Genomic DNA, 8,345 nt, shown 5'->3' with positions numbered 1-8,345 from the left:
GATGGGTGATTCGTCCTACAGACCTTGTTTTTCACCCAATGGTTTTTTCGTTTTTTTCGCGTATCGAAATAAATTGCGTGGTCAACGATTTTCTTCATCTGTTCAAATGACACGTAACTAAAATTGAGAAAAGCGGACGTTTTGGCAAGGTTTTCGGTGTATCTAGTGTACTGTGAAGCTTCTGAAACAATTCTTTATGGATAAATCAAATGGAAATAAACGAAAATAAACTGTAATATTTTATTAAGTCCCCTCATTTCACAATAACGTTGCAGGTGGTGTACAACTAACAACAATCATATTGATCGACTAAGACTTATTATTAATATTATTATATAACAACGTGAACAGCCTTACTAACTATAGGTACTCAGGCAACTACAACGTGTTGTTTCACAGCTTTTATGAAACAATTACTGGTAATAAGTGTATGAATACAAAAATTTTGTCTACGATATTTGTGTATTATCTTTAGAAAAATTACAATTATAGTTTACATAATAACAATCACATCAAAACTGAACAAATCTCGTTAGGATTTTGTAGAATATTTTTGAATTTGAATCGAAATTAGTTCCATTTTACCTATTAAGCAACAACTTGGAGAATTGGTAGGAAACTTTCTGTTACAACCACAGAAGAACCTTCGATATTTTTCAAATATTGTTCCAAAAGGACTATGGCCTATGCAAAAGCAACTAACAAGTGTTGTTTGATTGCTATTTGGTCAAATATTTATGCTACAGACTGCCAAAGAAAACGGTTGTTTAGATTGCAAGCTTCGTAGACTCACGTGCGGCGGTGCGACGCGGTGCCCGCATAGAACGGCAACTAGCCGTGCTCCGAAAATCGGCTATAGTTTATCAACCAATTGTCATGGAATTTTAAGTGAGGGCTTAAAAGTTGTCTTTTACTACTTTTTTTTTCGACAATGTTTAGTCTTCTTTGCAGGAATGGGCTATAAACAAATAAAGATGTCATTTTTCTATTAAATTTTTGTCTTCCAAGTGCTATAAAACTGTTCCAAATGCTTAAAAATGAAGGTATGAGGACTGGTTTTGAAGGGAAAAGTATTTTCTTTGAAATGAATTTTCAAAAGTCTCATTTGAATTTGCTCTGGCCGAAATATGACCGATTGAAAGAGAAATCAGCGCATTTTTGAATTTTTTATACCACTCTGCCTATAACTTTGGTTCTGACAAATATTTTTCCAAACTTCAAAAACAGAAATATTCATAAACCTTGTTACTATTGTAGATAATAAACTATGGCCGTTTAAACAATTAAATTGTTAATAAAAAAAATGACCAAGGTGCCAGTCTCACAACCCCCAAAAATCAATTCTCCGGCCCAAAAACCATAGATATCAATTATTTTTTCGTGGCGATTCATAAAGGGCTGCGGGAAATCTGTATTCTGGCATTCTTTGGATGTTACCACACCATTTCAATGCTGTGTTTTCTAATTATCTTGTTAAATATTTTACCCCAATTTTATGTCATATTTTTGCAGTATTAGTTCGTTGGCTCTTGTAACTTATAGTTATCTGCTCATAGAATCCAATTCGGCCGACTCTACTTTTCATAGTCACAGTATCAGTATTCTGTATCAAGTTTTGGAAAATATGTAAGACAAATTCCATTTCTTTGGAATTTCTTCTCCTGAATGAAAACTACGATCCTTCCCAGTCCGTATTTGAATAACTCTATTCCTATATTTCCTAGCTCACAAGCTTCATTATTTTTTGCATTTTCAAGTTTTTGCGCTAATTTTTTTTCACCGGGCCAAAAAATAGATAGATAGATAGAGATCGAAAAGTAAGAGACCGCGATGTAACGAAACTGTGGAGATCAATAACTGCGGAGAAGCAGTAAGATCACAACCTCGATATCAGTAAAGTAGTCGCTCGGCTTCGACTATAATGAAAAACAACGTTAAGAGTTTCGTTTATAGTATACTATACAGATAATATTTAGGGGATAACAAGCAACAAAAATTTTTAATCGATTAGAAGGAACGCTAAAACTAACTTGTAATTACAATAGAATCGTTAGAGTTAGTAAATGCCAGTGTCCTAAAATGAAGAAATTAGAAATTGTAGCTTGAAGATCATAATCATATGTAAATATACGAAATAAATACATCAGTTGCTTGAAAATGATCTAATGAGAATCAGTCAAGCTTACTATTTTAAAGTATTGAATTAATTTGATTTAAAAAATAATAATCTGGATCTGGTTACGAAGGACAGGTGACAAGTATTTACCTACAACTTTTTGCCGTAGAACTTCTACAAAACTTGACTTTAGTAAAAGAAATGGTTACATAACATTAAATAGAACAATAAATATTGCAAGTCTTCTAAATAGAATTTAATGAGTCAAAATTGTTAAGAAATCTATTTTAACAATTCATGGTTAGTTTCGTTGTAGTATACATTATAATTTATAATATATCAATTTATATTTGATAAATAAATTAGTAGTGATTTTAGTGAAGATAATACACACATATTGATGTTAAAACTAAACAATTTATCGAATCAACAACAATATCTACAATACAATATAATATACTGCGAATATCATCTTGTTTTTTTTATAACAATAAAACATTGATCACTTCGATAACGTTTTTTTTTTCAGAATTTTGCTTGATTCTTTATCACTAGCTTTAAGTATATGTTTCTTAAGCAGAAGCTGATGTGAAATCCAAAATAACTTTTTTAAATTCTTGATACCCATCAATTTGTAATATTTCAACTGGATTTGAGTTAAATACAGTCTCAATATCTCAAAAATGATAGCAGATGAAATAATAAATATTGTAAAAATACACAACTAAAAGAATAGAGATTCTTAGAGTGGTATTTAAAACATTTGGATATAGTTTATTTGCCATAACAAATATAAAGTTGGAATTTCTGGAACAGCTGGTGATATTTACTCTGAATACACCGTTTACACCACCACTACACTAAAATTCCCAATTAAACTGTCTGACGCGCGTTTCGATAACCAAGTACTGAAGGTACGATAACTTGGTTATCGAAACGTGCGTCAGACAGTGTAATTGGTAGTGTTAGTGTAAACAGTGTGTTGAGTATAAAAAAATATGTTGTAATTGTAACTGGATAATAAAAATTTGCGTGATTAATTTATAGATAGACAAATTTGAGATATGATAGGCAAAATAATTAACTGTTTCGTGTTTTCTTTGAAAAATGGGCAGTGTAAGACAAAGTTAGGCTACTAACAGATTTTGTCTGGAAGTCGAAACCCATATAATATCATCCAATAGAAACCTAGATTCACGGCACTTAAAGCAAATTGTGAAGTATTTATAGTGGAAGACAATGTAAATTGATTCTATTCGGATCTCCACAAAATAACATAAGCGGCTCTAGTCTTCATTAACAGTGAACTTATTTTTGTCAAGGATAACCCAAAAGAAAAGATCACATTACTCCAGTGTATTATACCAACACAAGGTAATGCTAATCGAAATGTCATTTATGACAACTTCTTTATTTACCATAAAATGTATCGCGATTAGAGACATGAAGGTTAAAAATGTTAACCTGATTGAATAGCAAGGCAGTAAAGAGCTTCCATGATAGCAGCAGAAATTTCAGGCTCTAACCTAACCTATTTTGTTAGAGATATTCTAAAAGACATACTCACATTACTGCAGTCTATTATACCCACACTAAGGTAAGTAACAAATTGAAATGTCATCTATGACAACTTCTTCATGTACCATAAAGTGTATCACAATTAGAGACATAAACGTTAATACTCTTTTACACCGTGAACATTTCCCAAATAGGCAAGGTTAACCGTAACATTGAAACCATGGAAATTGATGGAAGATATAGATCTATTTGCTTGTTAGATTAAATTACTTATTGGAGAATCGCTAAGAACAAGGGCAGTATATTTCAGACAACGGGAACGGCATTCAAATCGAGCAATTCAATTCACGATGTAGCCAATTATCAACATATCTGTAGCTAAGTCGCGAGGACGAGCAACAAAAGATCTATTCGAGAATTCTGGTTTTGGTGCCAACCTTGTAGAATGTCTTTCCTAATAACATACTTGAATTGAGTAATGAATATGTTCTTCATGTCATAACGACTAGAAACAAACCGTATATAGTAGTTTGAAGACAAAAAATAACGTATAGGTAGTTAACATTAGCCATAGCCATCCTAGAGCCTATTAATTGTGTCAAATATCTACCATGGCGGCCTGAAAAATGCTGTGAACACAACAGACGCAATGATGGAGATCTATTCGAGGATTCCGGTTGTGGCACTAACCTTGTAGAATATCTTTTCCAATGACATACTTGAATTGAGTAATGAACATGTTCTTTATGTCATAACGACTAGAAACAAACCGTATATAGTAGTTTGAAGACAAAGAATAACGTATAGGTAGTTAAAATTAGCTATAGCATTCCAAGCGCAATAGATAGACGATACATACACTGAGCGAGCACCACCTCAAAACAAACCATTCCATAAATAAAAAATCACCTTACTCCAACTCGCAACTGAATATTTTTCAATCAGCAAAACCATATCTCACTTAAATTTTCTGATCCTTCTTAAAACCAGATCACGAGTTACGTTATCACTATTTTCCAAAGAAAAGTTAATTTTGAGGTTATAGTTGTAAGGTTCGTTCCAGGCCATCAAAAAACCGTCCTTGGTACGGTGACGATTCTGCGCAATAGAGATGTGTTCCAACCGGACAGTTACTGTTATACGAACCGGAGCCGGAGTTTGCGCAGAAAAGATCTATAAACGGTTCCAATACCGTTTCAAGAACGGTCCAGATTAGCAGGTTGGAATAAAGTTTTCCATTTTTTGAAATATGTTAAGTATTTGTTCATTCGTTATAAAATAGACATAGAAATCATCGAAACTTGTTTCTTTACGAAATTAGAATGAATAATTTCACTTATTTTATGATAATTATGGATTTCACATACAAATCTTACGAGGTAAATAGGATGGCTCGTTGTATGTACCTAAAAAGGAATATATTGATTCATATGGTGAGTATTTCAATATCTAATAATAATCATAAATATTATTTCTTGTATATTATTACTTTAAAATCTATATTAGAGCCATCCTGTAGACCTATCAGATCATTATAATATCTGGCCGTATATTTTATGTATTTAATTATTCAAGAAAATGGATTGTTTTCTAAGGTATGTGTGTCGTTGTCTCTAATTTAGTTTTTTTATTCATGCAATCGATACAAAAGTGGTACGATTTTCGGCATTTTTGATCTAAATAAAAATTTCTTATACATATTTCACCAATAGAATATCTTATTATTATATTATAAAATTACTGTCTCATAAATATAACACCTCAATTACATAAAATAACAAGGTAGCATAAAAAACTGAATTTTTTGTTAATCATAAAGATAGTCCCTAAAATATCTGTAAATATCTGCGTTTACAAATACACTCGTGAGCAAAACTCAACTTAAGCGATACCTGTGCAATCAATTCTCATAGAGAAAAAACTGAACACAAAATTTTGCTCAAAAAAATCTTAAAGCTGATAGTATTAGCTTCAAAATAATATGAAATATTCTAGTTTTCTGCTTTCATATTCTAACAATATGTTATTTTTATGTTTGCTTACAATTAGGGGAAGCTGATCTTTACAAAAGGTTATCTACCTTTACCAGTTAGTCATCAAACGTCAACCAACACACATCTTGGTTAACAATTAACAATAATTCTACCTGAAAATTGACACAACAAGTAATAAAGCTGCTAAAGTGGTAACCCTATTGCAACAACGCTAGGCTCAGAGAAAAGTGGCCAGTACATTGAACATTAACTTTATTCGAAGATGCTGTTCCAGAAGAAAAAGGTGCGTATTCTATAGATATAGAGATAACCGATTCATCGTCGGCACATCGCTGAGAAATCAGGCGCTTACTGGTGTTCTAGTCCAGCAAGAGCTCAAAGAAATGCGAGGACTAGATGTAAGTAGCTGGACAATAAGGAAAAGACTCAAACTAGCTAACTGTTAACTAAAAGGGACAGCTACTGGTCCCAAATTAACCCCAGCTCACCGAGCAGCCCGTTTACAATTTGCCACGTTAATTAGACTGTTAATTAATGGGGTTCCGTCCTCTTTTCAGATGAAAGCGTGTCTGCAGCGTTAGAAGAGGACGAGTTTCCAGAAAACCCGAAGAATGATTCACGTATTGTTGCATGAAAGCAAACTCGTCTTTTGGAAAAAGTTCCTGGATGGTTTGGGTGGATATTCCAATGGAACCCAAAATCAAGTTGGTTTTTATTGAAACTGGCAATCGGACAGGGAGGTTAACGGTGAACCGATACATAGAAGAAATTCTATCGGCGAAAATTTCGTCCTAAAGCAGGACATACTGTAGTTTCCGAACGGGATATCGAAATTATCGCTATGGATTAGTCAGCGCGTAACCCGTATTTGAATCCTATCAGCATTTATGGATTGAGCTTAAGAGAAATGTTTGGGTTGGAACTTTTGAAACAGCCACGAAATCTAGCCTCAAAGCAGCGCTCCCTGAAGAATAGGAAAGCATCGAACAAAATCTAGTAAATAAACTTATTCGATCCAAGAAAAAGCGATTGGAAGCTGTTATTAGTGCCAAGGAAGAGAACATGAAAAATTAATTAGCTAGAGACTATTGACCGCGAGCGTGCGACTTAAGTCGATTTTTTTGCTAAGTGATTTTCAAAATTCCAAATTGACAAATAATTGTACAAGCAACGTTTCATAGCGAGAGAAAAAGATGAAATAAAACTATGATAAAATATTCATTTAATATCAAATTTCCTTTAAGATGTTGTCAAGTTCTTAAAAATCTATAGAATGGTACAGACGTTAGCTTTCCCAATCACCATATACAGTTATTTCACAAAATAGAAGACAAAGTATCAGAGAAGATTTTACGGTTATTAGTTTTTGAGATAATGTCTTGATCTCTTGATCATCAACTGCTGAGGACATTGAGAAATATATGGATTGCAATTATTTTGCTAAATTGATAATAGTTTTCACAATATTAATTGCTTCTGCGAAAATAAGCTATCATTCAATAGAGAGAGGTTTTTAACATCTGTCGATTTAATATGTAATTTTGTAAGTAGCATACTTTATCATTTAGAGACAAAATGCCTCTTGTAGTAACTAGCTCTTAATGACCGAGAAAACATTCTGATTCCAGCGCAACGTCATGCGCAAATCGTATCAAATTTGATCCGACAATTTAACATACCGTCGTATATGTATCGTGTTCTAGAATGTATAGAATATTATGTCAAATAAATAGCTATAGAGATATGAAACTTCCATCTTAATTTTTCTAAATTTATTTTAGTTTTCCTTTAAGTTGAATTGATAGATTCATAATTTGGAGATTCCAAGTTTTTGTCTATATTTAATTGCCTCATTCATGAAACAGTAATTTGTAAATCATTTTATTGAATCAATTGATACTATTCGGTGAAACTTCGCATAAAAAGTTATAATGATTAAGTACAATAAAACGTTTAGTTAATAGATTTTAACATTTATATCACACACCTGACTAAGTCGTACTACGAATTGCTTATTTTTTTTGTTACGTTTTAAAGATGGTTCTAAAACAACAACAGACGGTAGGAACAACTTTTTGAGCGTATTTCCAGGTATATGAAAGTTCATCAGCCTTACTTTTACCCCACCAGATAACAAACATATTTTTATCCAAACTTTATCTACATAAACAGAAAATATATTTTCACTATCATTACATCATTTAGTTAATAATTTGCACTATGCGATATACAGCAATAACTAATTAACTGGTTCTAGCAAGTTTTTTATGGTTGCCTAGTATGTGGCAAATTAAGGATGGGGTCCTTTTGCTTCCAATATAGAGAAGCTTAATCTACGATAAAGAAAAATAGCGGAAGGAGTCAAAACATACAAAGAACTTACGAAAAAAGGAGAACACAACAACTTTCCTGGCTAATGCCTTTACGAATAATGAATTACATTTCCTCTGAAGAGCGTGATGTCAATCGACCTTTTTGACTCGCAGTTTGTAGGGGTTTGTAACCACTGACTAGTTTCGACGTTATTACGTCTCATCAGAGTAGTTCAACAACCCTCGTTCGGGCTTGAGACCCAAACTAAAGATAACGTCAGAATATATTTTTGAAATGATTTCAGAGATGAATCATTTATTTTGATAGATTTTACACACGTGATTTACCGTCGAAAATCATATTATCGGCGACTACGCTAGATTTACAACTGACCAGAGTTTCGT

Source organism: Diorhabda sublineata, chromosome 8, assembly GCF_026230105.1.
Source record: "Diorhabda sublineata isolate icDioSubl1.1 chromosome 8, icDioSubl1.1, whole genome shotgun sequence".
Lineage (NCBI taxonomy): Eukaryota > Metazoa > Arthropoda > Insecta > Coleoptera > Chrysomelidae > Diorhabda > Diorhabda sublineata.
Note: the sequence above shows the minus strand (reverse complement) of the source record.